General features: G+C 38.1%; 1 long non-coding RNA gene across 1 annotated transcript; it reads right to left on the bottom strand.

Moving 5' to 3' along the window:
• Window positions 1-2,395: 2,395 nt before the first annotated feature.
• Window positions 2,396-18,110, bottom strand: LOC109548589 (uncharacterized). The gene is made up of 4 exons (XR_004526804.2): window positions 17,976-18,110; window positions 12,670-12,817; window positions 5,223-5,680; window positions 2,396-3,025 (listed from the first exon to the last, which is right to left on the bottom strand). It is a non-coding gene; the product is annotated as an uncharacterized lncRNA (long non-coding RNA).
• Between the last annotated feature and the right edge of the window lie 5 nt (window positions 18,111-18,115).

Here is an 18,115-nt window from a genome sequence, read left to right as displayed (position 1 = left end):
CAGGCCAATATCACTGACGAACATAGATGCAAAAATCCTCAACAAAATACTAGCAAACAGAATCCAACAGCACATTAAATGATCATACACCATGATCAAGTGGGGTTTATTCCAGGAATGCAAGGATTCTTCAATATATGCAAATCATCAACGTGATACACCATATTAACAAACTGAAGTAGAAAAACCATATGATCACCTCAATAGATGTAGAAAAGCTTTTGACAAAATTCAACACCCATTTATGGTAACCCTGCAGAAAGTACTCATAGAGGGAACTTTCCTCAACATAATAAAGGCCATATATGACAAACCCACAGCCAACATCGTCCTCAATGGTGAAAAACTGAAATCATTTCCACTAAGATCAGGAACAAGACAAGGTTGCCCACTCTCACCACTCTTATTCAGCATAGTTTTGGAAGTTATAGCCACAGCAATCAGAGAAGAAAAGGAAATAAAAGGAATACAAATCAGAAAAGAAGAAGTAAAGCTGTCACTGTTTGCAGATGACATGATACTATATATAAAGAATCCTAAAGATGCTACCAGAAAACTACTAGAGCTAATCAATGAATTTGGTAAAGTAGCAGGATACAAAATTAATGCACAGAAATCTCTTTCATTCCTATACACTAATGATGAAAAATCTGAAAGTGAAATCAAGAAAACACTTCCATTTACCATTTCAAGAAACAGAATAAAATATCTAGGAATAAACCTACCTAAGGAGACAAAAGACCTGTATGCAGAAAATTATAAGACACTGATGAAAGAAATTAAAGATGATACAAATAGATGGAGAGATATACCATGTTCTTGGATTGGAAGAATCAACATTGTGAAAATGACTCTACTACCCAAAGCAATCTACAGATTCAATGCAATCCCTTTCAAACTACCACTGGCATTTTTCACAGAACTAGAAAAAAAACTTTCACAATTTGTATGGAAACACAAAACACCCCGAATAGCCAAAGCAATCTTGAAAACGAAAAATGGAGCTGGAGGAATCAGGCTCCCTGACTTCAGACTATACTACAAAGCTACAGTAATCAAGATAGTATGGTACTGGCACAAAAACAGAAAGATAGATCAATGGAACAGGATAGAAAGCCCAGAGATAAACCCACGCACATATGGTCACCTTACCTTTGATAAAGGAGGCAGGAATATACAGTGGAGAAATGACAGCCTCTTCAATAAGTGGTGCTGGGAAAACTGGACAGGTACATGTAAATGTATGAGATTAGGTCACTCCCTAACACCATACACAAAAATAAGCTCAAAATGGATTAAAGACCTAAATGTAAGGCCAGAAACTATCTAACTCTTAGAGGAAAACATAGGCAGAACACTCTATGACATAAATCACAGCAAGATCCTTTTTGACCCACCTCCTAGAGAAATGGAAATAAAACCAAAAATAAACAAATGGGACCTAATGAAACTTCAAAGCTTTTGCACAGCAAAGGAAACCATAAACAAGACCAAAAGGCAACCCTCAGAATGGGAGAAAATATTTGCAAATGAAGCAACTGACAAAGGATTAATATCCAAAATTTATAAGCAGCTCATGCAGCTCAATAACAAAAAACCAAACAACCCAATCCAAAAATGGGCAGAAGACCTAAATATACATTTCTCCAAAGAAGATATACAGATTGCCAACAAACACATGAAAGAATGCTCAACATCAGTAATCATTAGAGAAATGCAAATCAAAACTACAATGAAATATCATCTCACACCAGTCAGAATGGCCATCATCAAAAAATCTAGAAACAGTAAATGCTGGTGAGGGTGTGGAGAAAAGGGAACCCTCTTGCACTGCTGGTGGGAATGTAAGTTGATACAGCCACTGTGGAGAACAGTATGGAGGTTCCTTAAAAACTACAAATAGAACTACCATATGACCTAGCAATCCCACTACTGGGCATATACCCTGAGAAAACTATAATTCAAAAAGAGTCATGTACCATAATCTTCATTGCAGCTCTATTTACAATAGTCCGGAGATGGAAACAACCTAATTGTCCATCATCGGATGAATGGATAAAGAAGATGTGGCACGTATATACAATGGAATATTACTCAGCCATAAAAAAAACGAAATTGAGCTATTTGTAATGAGGTGGATAGACCTAGAGTCTGCCATACAGAGTGAAGTAAGTCAGAAAGAGAAAGACAAATACCGTATGCTAACACATATATATGGAATTTAAGGGGAAAAAATGTCATGAAGTACCTAGGGGTAAGACAGGAATAAAGACACAGACCTACTAGAGAATGGACTTGAGGATATGGGGAGGGGGAAGGGTAAGCTGTGACAAAGCGAGAGAGAGGCATGGACATATATACACTACCAAACGTAAGGTAGATAGCTAGTGGGAAGCAGCCGCATAGCACAGGGAGATCAGCTCGGTGCTTTGTGACCTCCTAGACGGGTGGGATAGGGAGGATGGGAGGGAGGGAGACGCAAGAGGGAAGAGATATGGGAACATATGTATATGTATAACTGATTCACTTTGTTATAAAGCAGAAACTAACACACCATTGTAAAGCAATTATACTCCAATAAAGATGTAAAAAAAAAAAATTTGAGACTCCAAATACCCAACTTTTTACCTCTTTATACTCACTACCTGCTCTCATACAATGAAAGACCTTTACAATGAAAGTCCTTTGTTCTTATGATTTCTTCTACTCTTTCAGTCTCTTTCTAGCCTCTTACCCATCCCTGCATGGTTGGAAACTTCTGTTTGATCGTGAAAAGTATTGTTCCACTAGTCACACTGATGTTCGGGGATTTTTTAAGAGGATAAAAGCATCAACTAGGGCTTCCCTGGTGGCGCAGTGGTTAGGGGTCCGCCTGCCGATGCAGGGGACACGGGTTTGTGCCCGGGTCCGGGAAGATCCCACATGCCGCGGGGCATCTGGGCCCGTGAGCCATGGCCGCTGAGCCTGCGCGTCCGGAGCCTGTGATCTGCAACGGGAGAGGCCACAGCAGGGAGAGGCCCGCGTACTTCAAAAAAAAAAAAAAAAAAAAAAGCATCAACCAGAATATCCTTACTTTATTTTCATTTATTTCTTTTGTTGCCAAACTTGTACTTTATCCCCAGTAATGTAAACTCAAGGCAGTGAAAGGAGTTGGTAATGGCATTTCTAGTACAAATGATATTTAAAATGACTATCTTGCCAACTTTGCTCAGTATTAGGGTAACTGAAAACTGTTCATAGATGAAGGAAAAAAGAAGAAAGTTATCCTTTTCCATTTACTTATTAGAGTGTAAGATTGCACTTGAATAATCATCGCACACTGGAACACTGTCATGAAGTAAAACATTGACAAATAAATGAGAGTAAAAACGTACACAATGACAGTAAAAGAATATTAGAATTTCCTTTTTCATTCAATTATAATTTTGGCACCGTTGCTTATTTGATTCTTGGAAAACTAGGGCCAGATTTATGACTACCAAACAATCCACTTGGCTTTTGCAATTAACCTGAAATTCTACATTACTCTCTATTTTGATTATTCTCTTAAAATCAAACATATTACAACTATTTTGATTTTGAGATTGAAGTTGGACAATAGGTAAATGCTTGTGAAACTCTAATGTTGATACAAGTAAATCCTATTCCTGGCCTTCAAATTGTGTATTTTGAGAAAATGGCAGTAAATAGCACAAACTAAATCTTAAAATGGTTTTCTGGTAAAATATTTCATTACATACTTCACCTGTGTTACACCACTTGTTTACACTAATAAAACTCACACGTGCTAGAGAATATTATCTATTGATATTTTAATCACTCTGCTTATCTTTCCATCCCCTCTTCTCCTCCCTATCTTTGAAGACTGTGTTTTAGAGCAGCGTAAGGGTTAGACTAAGAATGATGAGTCCCAGATAATGTTCTGGTCTTTTACAACTAAACAGCTATTGCATAGATTACCAAGAAGGTAGGGTTGTGGTCAAATCATGTATAGTCAATTCACCTAATATTTTTCTTACTTGATATGTTAGCTTCTATCTGTTGGAAGCATGTGAAAACTTACCTATATTCTCAGCTCTTTGGAAACTTCACTACGAAAGTTTCACAATAACCTGGTATTATTTCTTTAAATTGTATATTTGACAGCATTCGAGTTGAGAAACATTTTTAACCCTGATGAAATTTCAGGGATGACTTTATGACCTGACAGTAACATAAATGGGTATGTTTTGAAAATAAAGAAAAATCTCTTAATTGCAAGGAGATTCCATGTATTTTCTTGAATGATTCTGATGAGGTCTGGCTCCTTCGTTTCTTTAGAAAGGGGAGTGGGAATCAAAGGAGCTTGACAGTTGGTTGACGTGGATGCCTAGCTACTAAATCATTGCATTCATGCTAAGACCTCCTATGTGCTCCCATTAAATCCCATTCAGCTCATGAGGTAATATATGTACTGTAGCCTATGGCTGGGTTATCGCTGTTTTTTTTTTTTTTTCTCCCCTGTTAAATTCTCACAAACTCACATTCCTCTAGGCTTTCCTTTTAAGTTTTATATTTACTACGGTTAGATCTCAAAAAACAAATGTTGAGAAAAAAAGAAAGCTGTAGAAATATATTTACAGGGTGATATCATACTATGTGTATATATATATATATATATTTTAATATAAAATTGTATTTTAAAATACACACCAAGCTCATGATCATAGTTGCCTCTGGAAAGATTCAATGGTAATAGGACTGAGGTTGGTTGTCAAAGAGGATTTCAACTGCATCTGTAAAATGTTGTCATTGTTTTTAAGGCATGAAATCTCTTGATTTGGAAAGGGAGTGAGGTAGTGATAGAGTAGTGGTTAAGTATACTGGGTCTGGAGAGAGACTGCCTGTGTTTGAACCTGCCACTTACTACATGACCAGAGGAAAGTCACTGAACCTTCTAGTGCATCAGTTTCCTAATGAGTAAAATGGTGCTTAACAATAAATAGTTCCTACCTTATTGGCTTGTTGTGAGAAGTAAATGAGGTAATACAGGAAAAGTGTTTAGAATGGTTCTTAGAACACAGTAAGTATTCAATAAATTAATTAGTAATTTTTTTAATCTCAAAATTTTTTCTACAGGATTGTCTTTTTTAATTAAAAGAACCTTTAGGAAATAGATTTATTACTGGATAAATAGCAGCAATGTGCATATATAACAATTATAAACATGTTTAATTATTTACCGAAGCTGCAGGAGGGGAACTTCAGTAACATATTTCCATATTTCACTCCAAGTATTGAGGCCACTTTCAATTCTCTCTTCTATCCTCATTCTCAAGGATTCTCAGTAATTCAGCTGTCTGATCTTTCTGTCTTCTACTTTTTACAACATCTTTCTTCTTATTTCTGAATCTACATAGTGCAACGCAAATAGCTCTGAACACAAGCACAGCAAGTCTGCATTTCTTCTTTGGCGACAGTAGCTTTAGTATTAACTGAAAGGCAGGGTAGATAATGTGACACGCGCTTTACTTTCAGCAGACTTGTTAATATCAGCTCTGAATTTTTCATGACGGCTTCGGTAACCTGTAGCCTGGAGCTGAAGCTCTGGGGGTTTCCACCACAAAGAGGTAGATCAGCTGAGCTCTCACTTCCCATCTGGCACTGGGTGACAGGGACAGTCAGGGGGGCTGCAGGAAACCTGAAGAAGAAGAAAGCTGATGTGGGACACCCATTGTAGTGCATCAAAGGCTAAACATGTGCTGTTGTATGGATGTATCTTTGAGACACTTGTTTATCACTGGCTTCAGAATCTACTTAGCCAATGTGTTTAACGTTAGAGTCACAAGAACAGCTGCCGCTCGTGTAAGTAATACCCTCATACGCAGTGGCATCCTGATTTGCCAAACCAGATTCAGGACCTCTCTGCAGTGAATGTTTGATGCTGTCTGGCATGCTTCTTATTTACCCACATAGGCAGGCGTACACGTGCAGGCACACACACAGACGCACACAATCACGATTCGGAGCTGTTTGAAATTGTAAACCATTTTAGCTCTGTCCCAAAAGTAACAAAATGATCTCAAAGTTCTCACAAAAGCTGTATTTTATGTCTGAAGGTCAAAACCAAAAAGTTTTTTGAAAGGGATGGGAGGCTCAAATGTAATCATATGTGGAAAGTCAAAAATAGTAAAAAAAAAAATTTTTAACACAAAATTTGAGCATTTACCTTCCTTGAGTCTTATGGTGGTTCTATCATATTTACTGAAATATATAGTTGCCCACTTATTTGTAGGAAGTTGGATCCCTATATACTTGACTTTATTTTTAATAACTGTAACAATTCAGATTTGCTCTGGACACACCCAAACTGCAATTCTTAGAATGCAGGAGTATTTACAAGCACACCAGGAGGAAGCCAGTTCTCTTAATTGCAGTATTCTCTGGTCACACCCTTTGCTTCTGTTCTATCAAGAAAGAAGTTAAATAAATAATGCTTAGTTTGTATGTGGAAAAAAAATTTGTAGAGCTAATAATACTCCAGCCTTGAATGAGAAACAATGAAAAAGTAAATATATATGTTGCTACTATAATTTTTTTGGTAATTTTTCATCAACAGAAGGAACCAGGTCAACTTTTTGAACTAATTTTTATTTTGATCTTCTTCTTAAATTATGTTTCACTATTTTCAGTCTGCCACTCCAATATTTCTCTAACTTATAGATGCATTTCACTGTTGCTTCTTTGTGTCTGAAAGGGTGTTATTTTTAAAAGCTCATTAACATTTACTAGCATTCTAGCCTTTTCAAAGATCTAACAGAAGGTTGACTTTCAATATTAACATTATATTAAGACAGTATAACAAGGTGTACATTTATAGTTGTGTTAGTAACCAAAAAGTTGTATGATTTATTACAACAAAACAGTTAAAATATTAAGCAATTAACTTTACCATTATGAACTCAATACACTTTGATGATATTCTCCAACTATACAGTGACTTTGCTGAAACCTACATAAAAGTGTTCTCATGTTTATTTGTGCACAGCCCACAATGTTCACAATTATTGTAAGGATTAGGATTGATGATTCAATAATTTGAAGAGTTTTTTCACTTTTTAAAAAATTATTTTACTGCAAACGAATAATTAAGGGTTTAATCACTGAAACCAACCTATGTTTTTATAGCAAATGGAGAACTGAAGATTATCATTTTAGCTCTTGAACAAAAATTAGACTCCCTTGGCCATTCTCCCTACCTGTTTGGTTATTTTTGCTACATAAAAAATTTGCCAAACTTAGGGGCTCAAAACAGCCATTTTAGTTTGCTCATGATTTCGTGGGTCCAAAATTCTGGAAGGGTTTGGCTGGTCAGTCCTCACTGGGGTCTCCCATGAGGTAGCATCAGAGGTAGGTGGGACTGAAGCTATCAAGGTTCACCTGTGCTGGACATCCAAGGTGGCTCACTCTTGGGGCTGGTACTTGATGCTGGCTGTCAACTGGGATCTCGGTTGCACTGGCAACCAGAACACCGATGCAAGGTCTCTTGAGCATGGCCTTGGCTTCCTCACGGCCCGGAGGCCTAAGCGTAGTTGGCTTTCTTACATGGCAGCTCACAGTTCCCAACACAAGTGTTCCAGTGACAAAGCTAAAAGCTGCCTTGGAATTCACAAAACAGCGCTTCTGCTGAATTGTATTGGTTATGATTGAGTCTCCTAAGGCCAGACAAGATTCAAGGGGAGAGGATAGAGTGGCCACTTCTTAATAGGAAGATTGTAAAAGATTTGTGGACATATTTTAAAGCTACCACATTACCCTCCTTATGGATACTACCCACTTTATACTACAGATCATTTGAAAGACAACATGGAAATCCTACATCTTCACCATGAGCTCTATCAAAAGAATCTCACTTTAATCAATGTAGAGCTGAAATCACCCCAAATACCTTGTAGTAGCTGTGACAGTTGGCATTTTCCAAAAATGACCATAACGATATATCTAGTACACTCTGCTCTTTCAGAATCCTGCCACCACCCCATCAGGAGGTAGAATCTCCTTCTCCTTGCTTTGAAATCAGACAGGCCTTTGTGATGGCCTTGACAAACAGAATGCTGCAAAAGCGAAACTGCATGATTTCTAAGACTGGTTCACAAAAGGTGACTCAGTTTCTACCTGAGCTTCTGTCTTAGGAATGCTCACCCTTGGAACCCAGCCACCGTATGGTGAGGAAACCCAAACCATCTGTGGAGGCAGGTCAAGGTGTTCCAGCCGAGAGCTTCAGCTAAGGTCTCAGAGTCAACTGCGAGCCTTCAGGTGACTCCAGCCCCACCTTTGAGCCACTCTAGATGATGCTGAGTGCAACAGAGACAAGCTATTTCTGTCAAGCCTTTCCCCAGTTGAGATTCATGAACAAATTAATGTTTTGGAGTGATTTGTTATACAATGATAGATAACCAGGATGAGTGATTTACCTCTACCCTGAGAGGCGGTATTTCATTTGAAATAAAAGAAATATCCAATTTGCAAATCAATCTTTGTTTACTCTCAAGAATAAGGTAGAAAATGCATTTCATGTATTTCTAGGAGTCAATAGAAATAAAGGCAGAATGGAATGGTTATCAATTCATAGACCCCCAGGCTAGTCTTCAATTACTGAAGAAACTTAGTGTGGTGAATTTAGTATTCAAGCTCTATGACACCCAACAACAGGTTTGTTTTAGAGCAGATTAATCAGAAACATGATGCTACATACCCAGTTAATCAGAGAGAAAGTTCTTTCCTTTGAGGAATTGTGTATGTGTGATGCAGCTACAGACAATCATTTATTAAGTTTTTATTGTGTTCTGGGCACTGTTCTGTGTGCTGGGAATACAGCAGTGAACAAAACAGTTGTCAGTCTCCTCACAGGCTTTATATTATGAGAAATGAATGGACATGAACAAATACATTATATATATATAATGTCAGTTGGGGGTAAATGGAGGAAAATTCAGAGAAGGAAGATAGCAAGCCCAAGGATAGATGGAGGGAGATAATCACATATAGGGATGGGCAGGGAAAGCCTCACTGAGATGATGAGATTTCAACAAAAACCTGAAGGAAATGAGAGAGGCAGCAAAAAAGTTTTCTGGCCAAAGGATGTTTCAGGCAGAGGGAATAGAAAGAGTAGAGGCCCCAAAGCAATAGCAGTGATACAGTCTGGTAGAAGCAAGAAGGCCAGGATGTTGGAACCTAACCAAAGAAGAGCATAGTGGGAGATAAAGGAAGGAGAGAAGGAACCAGACTATCTAGAGCCTTCTAAGAAATTGTAAGAATTTACTCTATGTGAGAAATTAATCTGTTGGAAGGTTTGAGCAAAACAATGACATGATATTGGATCTAAAAGGAATCTTCTGGTGGCTGGAATGTGATTACACAGTAGGTTAAAGAGTGGAATAATCAGGCAAATGAAAATAGTGGTTTGGACAAAGATAATGATGGAGTGGTAAAGGGTGATTAAATCAGGATCTAGTTTGATGGTGGAAAACCAATAGATTTACTGATGGATTGAATTGGATATGCGTATGAGAGAAGTCAGAGATGACTCAAGATTTTCTAGAGTGAGCTACTAGAAGAATGAAGATGCCACTTTTTCAGATGGTGGATCCTGTAGGAGAAGATGCTTTGGTGGGCAGATCAGGAATTCTCTGGACATGTTAAATTTGAGATGTCTACTAGACATCCAGTTAGAGAACAATCTGGAGGTTAGTAGAAACATGGAATTATCAATTTGGGAGTTTTCAGTGTTTAGATGGTTCTTCAGGCTGGAAAATTTCATCAAGGAGTCTTCTGCTTTCTATGGGGACTGATGTAAATAGTCATAAAGGGCAGACGGATACTAATCCTGATACACTATTTCACAGATTAGGTATACCTGGAAAAAGAATTCTTTATCCTCATGAAGGATTAAGTGATAATAAAACTGACTTATCAGTAGATTTATTCTTTGAATTTGAACTCCACGGCATGGCCTATTTACAAAATGGCATTTGTATCTAGTATTTTCTTTGCCTGAATATATTCGCAATGTAGTGTTGTGGAAACAGTGCATTGCTGTTAATGCAGTTCAGTTGCTAGAATACAGTTTGTTTCTGTAACTCTTAAATAAAGTGTTTCTCTTGATAAGTGCTGTTGTCTACCACAAATAACATGCCCTGACAGACAGAAAGAAAGCAAGCAGAAATTGCAGGTTCTTGAAGTAAGCCAGTGAATGTGCTTATTTGAATATAGTTAAATATATAACACATTATAATCAGAAATATCACGTTTGGTCTGATGCTTAGATCATCTTCAGCTTGCACACACAAGTGCAGTTGTTGCTATCTGAGCCACATTTCTTTTCTAGACTCAACAGTGCAAATTAAACCAGATGATCTCATGTAAATTATCTGTGTGCAAAATCTATAGAAAACACAAGGTTAAGAGTCCCCTTAATGACAGAACGTTGTCATAGGAGCTCTGTATCAGCCAACATTTACAAAGAGAGCAACTGTCAAAGAAGTGTAAGAGATGAGAATTGCCAAAGAGATCAGTCGCCTGACTGCTTTCCAATCAGTGAAAAAACTGCAAATTGAAGGACAGTGTTATAAAACTCTACGGAGGGACTTCCCTGGTGGAGCAGTGGTTGAGAATCCGCCTGCCAATGCAGGGGACACGGGTTCGAGCCCTGGTCCGGCAAGGTCCCACATGCCGCAGAGCTACTGAGCCCGCGCTCCACAACTACAGAAGCCCGCGCACTGCAACAAAGAGCAGCCCCCACTCGCCGCAACTAGAGAAAGCCCGCGCGCAGCAAAGAAGACCCAATGCAGCCAAAAATAAATAAATAAACAAACAAACTCTGTGGAGCTAAAACATAATTTTTAAAAGAATCTTTGTTGCTTATATATATGTTCTCATACTTTTCTCATTGTGTTTGGAAAGTTTTTCAGAGTATGAGTTGCTAGACCTCAGGATGGGGTGAGGGGAGAGGTGCACATGGACAAATCAAGGTCATCATAAACATTCAACACCCCGAGAGAAAGACTGGGATTCACCTATTCACCCTTCCCTCTCTATTTAGCCCTGGTGGAGCTCAAGAGGGCAATGAGTTAAATTTCTTCCAGACAGCCTGGGGTTTTAGCTACTGTGAGGGACGGACTGGTGTTGGAAGCAGCTCTGAAAGAGTATGCCAATCTGAGCCTACTCTTCCTCAACACGAGGAAAGTGAATGAAAGTTAAATACACATACTTTTAAAGCCAGCAAGTTCATCGCAGGGTGACAAAAAGTATTTTAACAAAAAGTTAAAATACAAATTTGTATACTCTTATCTGAAAGTTTCAAACTTGTGAACGTAAAAAGAAAAAAAGTGACATTTTGTTGTACCCAGTTTATAAGGAATACTTTGGTAAAAAGCTAATATGCATGTGTTTATTTTGTCATGCACAGAGCACAAGGCATGTCATAATTCTATTTAACTGTGGCATGGCTTTGTACAAAAGATGTCACAGCATTATAATAAAAGCCACCAGATGTCACTGTTACAGATTCTATTCAGTCATACGCTAATCTGAAAATTTGTGAGCTTTTCATTGCTCAGTTTGAAGAAATTCTGGGTTATAATTTTGCCATCAAAGAAATATTGCACTTGGGCTTTCTTGTGGGGAATTTTTTCCCATGGGTCTTAACTTCTTTATAATTCTTTTTGGTTTTTTTTTTTTTTTTTTTTTTTTTTTTTTTTACAGTGGCTCTAAACTCAATTAGGGAATAGGAAAGATTTTCCCACCAGGAAGATTTAGTATACACGAGGTGCTGTCAGAAGTCTTCCTTTGAGAGACTTTACACACAAACAGGACAACTCCTCAAAAAACTTGAAAGGTGGATTGGTTTGAAGGTGGACCAATCATTTCCCAGTCCTCTGATGCTTTGATTTCAGCAAGATCAAATATTCAGTAGAGAGCTGGGTTTGGAGATCTTTCTGCCGTTAGCCTCTGTTTAGAAAACTAGCTTTACGTTACAGTGTGTGGTGAAGAAGATGATTAGTTTGGCACGTAAGTTAAGTATAGGCTCCACACCTCACGACACTTACTGTTAGATCAAAGACAAATTGACATGATTTGATCAACATTTTACCTATTCTATGTATCTTATATACAGGCTTTAAACAGTACCCTCATGTAGATGATGTTCCTACCTTTTTAGTCTAAGTGAAATGAAAGATTTAATAACGAGAACTTCAGTCTAGGAAGCAGATTAATGAAACAGATTTTGGAGTATACTAGGGTTTGGAACATCTGGCAATTCACATCCTATATGGGAGAATTTATACCTTTTACAAATAGAGGCTTATTTAGTGATGTGTTTGTGGTATGTGCTGAACCCAGGTTGACTGATTAAAATAAGGATCTCACAGGACCTCAGATGCAGGACCATTTTAAGGAACTCCTTTTTTTGTTTTTTTTTTTTTCCTTTTTAAAGAAAGGACCATGCACAGTAGATGGAAAAAGATTTCATGTCTTTAAAAGTAGTAGTTAAGTCTCACGAAATTTATGTTGGTATGTTGCCATAGATCAGCAAAATCTATAAAGAAAAGGAAAGAAAAAATCCAGGAAAGTTTTGAGAAGTGAAAATGCCCCTCTCTGACATAGAAACAAGTAGTAACAGCCACAAACCTGTCTGTGTGCTTATGCCACTGTGGAATGTTGTTCAACATATGGAGAGCTTGGCCCTTTTGCTGTCAGCCCAGGGCAAGGGATGAATTATCCACGTAAAATCAAGTTCCTTCTTCAATAGACGCAAAATATTTTCTCCATGAGATGTCTAATAGTTTAGGAAAAAAGCCGTTGAGCAAAGAATTAAGAAACTGGCCTGATGTTGTTATATACAATTTTTAAAGTAAGTTTTCATGGTAGTTTAAAAAAAACAGGGGTAGGTTAACTTAAGATTTTCTCAGAAACATTATCATGAGTGTTTGTAAAAATCTCCCATTCTAGTCTTCTTTATTGGAAGAAATAAAGGCAGTAAAGAGAGGGAAGGATCACCATTCAGAGTTTACCTTATTTTTTTTTTCTATAAAGTCTTCTAGTTCCAAGCCAGTTATGCTTAAATTTCCAAAACAATTATTTTAAAAATTCAGTAATCAGGAACTGGGCTAGATTAAAATTATTGGCCTATTTCTATTTCCTTGGGTTTCCCAGTCTTTTCACGGGGAGGAGGGAGGAAGCAGGGAGAGCGGTGCTGTTCAATCTGAAAAGGGACACACGTCTCTGATCTCCACTTGCAGTTCCCATTGGCCTTTTGGTTGTCACTGTTGTTTTGTTCAGGACCTAGTCTCCGTGATACTGATTGTGATAAATTAGGGAAATGTGTCAGAACAGGACACTTCACATGCTTAGAAATTAAGGTGAAATGCTCCCCAGATTAACATCTGCTTTGCTCTTAGAAGATAAGTCTGCAGGCGGAGTAAAGAGAATAAGTCACTTTATAGCCAACTCCTTTCCATTCTTAGGTCTGTTCAAGAAATAGATGGGACTCTGTATTCTAGATGTCAGCTTGCTTGGTACAAAGCACAAAATCAAATGTGTGCCTAATCATTGAATCAGACGTGTTTTATCTTATTATGTCCTCTCAGCTCTCTTTGCTGTGATTTTCCATTGGTCTCCAAAACATACCAGCCTCAATTACCTTAGGGGCTATCAAACATAAACCTAGTTTCCACACTCTGTTTATCTCTGTGAAACTCACATCCACCTTTGAGTTATAAATGTAGGTGAACAAGGCCGAATAAAGAAAAGGGAAAACCTTAAAAAGTTTCATCCAGGGGTGAGACTGAACGCTGAGGGTATTCTGCTGTACACATTTCCACATATATTAGATTCCTGCAGATTGTCTTAGTTCAAGTGGTAGTTCAGATCTAAAATTTTCCACGCAATTCCATTTGTAATGGAATGTTAGCAAGTACACGATTTAAAACATTTTTCTGAATTACATAATTTACAATGATCATGCTCTACTTATTTTCCCAAAACTCATGATTACAGCACAACTATCCTGAAATATCTTACTGGTAAAAGTATTCCTCGCCTCAGCTCCTCATTGTAAATATCTAGTTTCTTTGTGCTTTGGTAACACACTCCGTTGCCCACTTTGTGAACCAGTTCTTGGTCTTAAGTCTTTTTAGCTGCTATGGAAGCCTGGTTTTCTTGCTCAGTTGTCTGTTATTAACCTCTTCATTTTGCTTCTAGGATTAAACTACAGTGATGCTAGAAACTCTAAATCAGGGGTCTCCAACCCCCGGGCCGTGAACCGGTATTGGTCTGTGGCCTGTTAGGAACAGGGCGTCACAGCAGGAGGTAAGCGGCAGGCGGTGAGCGAAGCTTCATCTGCCGCTCCCCATTGCTCACATTACCACCTGAACCATCACTCTTCGCCCACCCCCACCCCTGATCCGTGGAAAAATTGTCTTCCACGAAACCGGTCCCTGGTGCCAAAAAGGTTGGGGACCGCTGCTCTAAATAGAAGCGACTACTGCACGGCCATGGGGTTGGGAGTTTGTTGCTACCTAAGCTGCTGCGTTTCTGGCATCAGTTTGGTGAGGGGAGCTGCTGGAGATTACTGGGGGGAAAGATTTAATCGCCCTCTCCCAGATCACTCACTGGATTAATCTTCTTAGGAAAAAGAAGAAGGCTGTGTCTACACTTTCCAGGAAGCAACCTGTTTGTAAATTCACCAAATAAAAGGACATTAGGCAAGAAAGGAAAGGTCAAAGACTAATACACTGAAAATCACTAGTGCCCAAATTCCAAACTGCTGTAACAAATTTAAGGCAATCACTAACCTCCTCAGAAAAGAAGATTCCAGGATTTGGGATGAAGCAGGAGCAGCTAGATCGAAAATCCTGACTTTTGTCCCTTGATTTCACCTTTCCCCTGGGATTTCCTAACTAATTTCACCTGCCACCATTATGATGGCCATTAGTAAAGTGGTAGGGGGTGGTTATTGATTCCCATCAATCTTTTAATTCCTCACAACATGATTGAGGCCACGCTGGATCACTCTAACATGCAATTACTCGAGGCTAGAAGAATCTTAAAAGTGAGATAAAATGGCACAATACAAGGCAGTCTTTAAAATATAAGTTACCTAAATCCAGTTTTGAGGTTTCTTGAGCTGTGCTGTGTAATACAGTAGCTGTTAGCCACAAGTGTCAATTAAGTACTTAAATTAAACACAGTCCAAATTGAGATGTGCTGAAGGTATAAAATGCACACTGGATTTCAAAGACTTAACACAAAAAAAGAATGTAAAATTAATAATTTTTATATTGATTACATATTAAAATGATAATATCCGGACACATTAGGTAAGTTAAATAAAATACCCTATTAAAATTATTTTCATCTGTTTCTTTTACTGTAAAGTGGCCACTAGAAAATTTCAAATTACACATATGATTTGTAGTATATTTCTTTTGGACAGTGCTTTAGAGAAACGCTCTAGCAATATTTTTGCCTCGCTCCCAGCCTGCCACCTTTGTAGAAACTTTTAGGAATATATTGGCTTAGACTGGGGATTTTGAATGTAAGAAGACCTGGGTTTATATCTCAGTTCTCCGCTTACTACCTGAGTGACTTTGGACATATTACTGAAAACTCTCTGCTTCAATTGCTTCAGCTACAAAATAGGGATAATAACATGTGTCCACTTGCATTATATGGTTACTGTGATGATTACACGAAACTATAAATTTCTTATTTGCCTCACATAAAAGAATCATTTAGTTATAACTAGTGTTATTTATACTTAATTCCTATCCAGGGATTCTCCTCAGCATTCTTAGATTCATCATATCTAGATGAATCTAGAGAGTAATATCCCCTCACCCCCCTAAATAAATTATACCTTAGGTTTCTTGGATGGCTGACACCCAGAATGACACCTTTTCAAAAGAGACCAGGCTTAATAATGGAGATGTAATCTTATAGGCCATAGCTGGATGATCAACGTTCATATTAGAAATATGTACATATAGATATAGGACATATATAGTTGGTTCATTATATAAATTAGCAAAATAAATCATCTGTTTTTATAATTTTTATTGGAATATAGTTGATTCACAGTGTTGTGTTAGTTTTAGGTGTACAGCAAAGTGAATCAGTTATACATATAAAAATCATCTTATGTTGAAGAGGGAATTTGACATAAAATGTCATCAACTAGAGTGACTAAATATTGATATTTCATTGAATAAACTGTCTTGTTTTGTTTTTTAATGGAATTGTCTGAAATAGCCCAGTATTCAAAATCAGAATCAACAGAAAGAGTGTTTATAACAGAAAATATTATTTTACTCTTATAAAAACAACACAAAGCAAAATGATGGCAGATCTGCATTTGGAACATTGCACACAATATTGTTTGCCAAGCCTAGAACAAGCGTAAGAGAGTATTAAGCTCACAGCAACTGAAATAATCAAGAAGAGAAAAGTGCTTCTGACTAACTATATAAAAAGAAAAACCCAAGTGTGGGAACATAAAACCTGTGAAGGTGATAATTAAATATTGGAGGTGCAGGTTTGAGTATGACTAAGGATATCACCTTACTTACTGAAGCCCCTGATTCTAAAACTAGTACACAACTCTAGAATTTGAAAAAGCCACTTTAATGCGTATTAAATATTAAATGAGGCACCACTTAATTGGATACATTGCCCCAGGGATAATACAGCAAATAAAGTTTGAAAGGGGGTTTACACTAATTGATGGACGCTTAAGCTATAATAGGATTTCTTTAAAGGAAAGTAGAGATGCTTTGGAAATTGTCTAGAAGGCTGCTATACCCTCCCCCTTCAACATGCTTTTGTGTCATTATTAGGCTCCTATCTTGGAATACGGACAGAAACTTCCTGGTTAACTATAACAGAAGAGACAGAAAGCAGGTATTTAGACCTTAAAGTAGACTTTAGAGAGGTAGCCACTTGGCTGCAGGAATGAAGAAGAAATGCAGTTCAGCAACTGGAGTTGACACAGATGTGGAAAAAGGCCACCAGGTGGGCTGTTTCAAGTGGTGTAACATACTTTTCCCTGTAGGCGGGTGGAGCCCAGTGGTGGTATATTGAGGAGAAGGCTACTAGAATCCAAGTCAGGGGACAGTGGTGATTAGATAGGGGCACCATAACAGCGTGCCCAGTGGTCAGGGACTGGATCCCAGGTTCTTCATGGTATAGAAGAGGAAGAGACAAAGGCTTATAGGGGTAAGGCAGAGCATCGGTCCTAAATGGATTGTGGCTCTAGGCTAGTGGTTCTCAACTGGGAGTGATTTTGCTCCCCAGGGACATTTGGCAATGTGTGGAGACATTTTATATTGTCACTGTTGGGGGTGGGTGGGTACAACTGGCACCTAGTGGGTAGAGGCCAGGGGTGCCGCTAAACCTCCTACAATGTGTTGGACAGCCATCACCACAAATGTCCCTCTGGCCCAAAATGTCAATGGTTGTGCTGTCTACTACTCTAGGCAGATTTCTGAGACAAAACTTGGACAGAGAACAATAACGCTGAAGTCCAAACTGGGTTATAAATTGGGAACCAGGTGCTGGTGCAAACTCGGCTAAAAAGAGATCAGGATCCGCCTTGAAACAGTTATGGCTTGATACAACATCCCCAGGGTTTAGGCTACAACTCCTATGAGGCAGTGTGGTATAGAGAAAAAAAGTAAACCTGTAAGTCTCTGTGGTTCAAAACAAGTTTTATAAGTTTGACTTCCTTGTGTCAGATTAACACAGCAGTTTCAGATCTGAGGGATATTGTGAAGATCATAAGGTAATATATCTAAAATGCCTACCACAGGACTTAAAACATAGCACTAGAATGGCAAGAAAGTTGCTGCGCATGATACAGAAATTATATCTGCCCTTGGCAAAGCAATGAAATATGCTGTGTCTAAGTCTAATGAACATTTATAAATACTCATACTCACCTTATTTGGCCTCTCAGCAATACTGATCACTGCAGTTGCCATGCTGCATTTTCGTTTTTTTCTTAACATCTTTATTGGAGTATAATTGCTTTACATCATTGTGTTAGTTTCTGCTGTATAACAAAGTAAATCAGCTATAT

The sequence above is a fragment of the Tursiops truncatus genome, chromosome 5, assembly GCF_011762595.2.
Source record: "Tursiops truncatus isolate mTurTru1 chromosome 5, mTurTru1.mat.Y, whole genome shotgun sequence".
Classification (NCBI taxonomy): domain Eukaryota; kingdom Metazoa; phylum Chordata; class Mammalia; order Artiodactyla; family Delphinidae; genus Tursiops; species Tursiops truncatus.
This window is presented reverse-complemented; position numbering and strand designations above follow the sequence as displayed.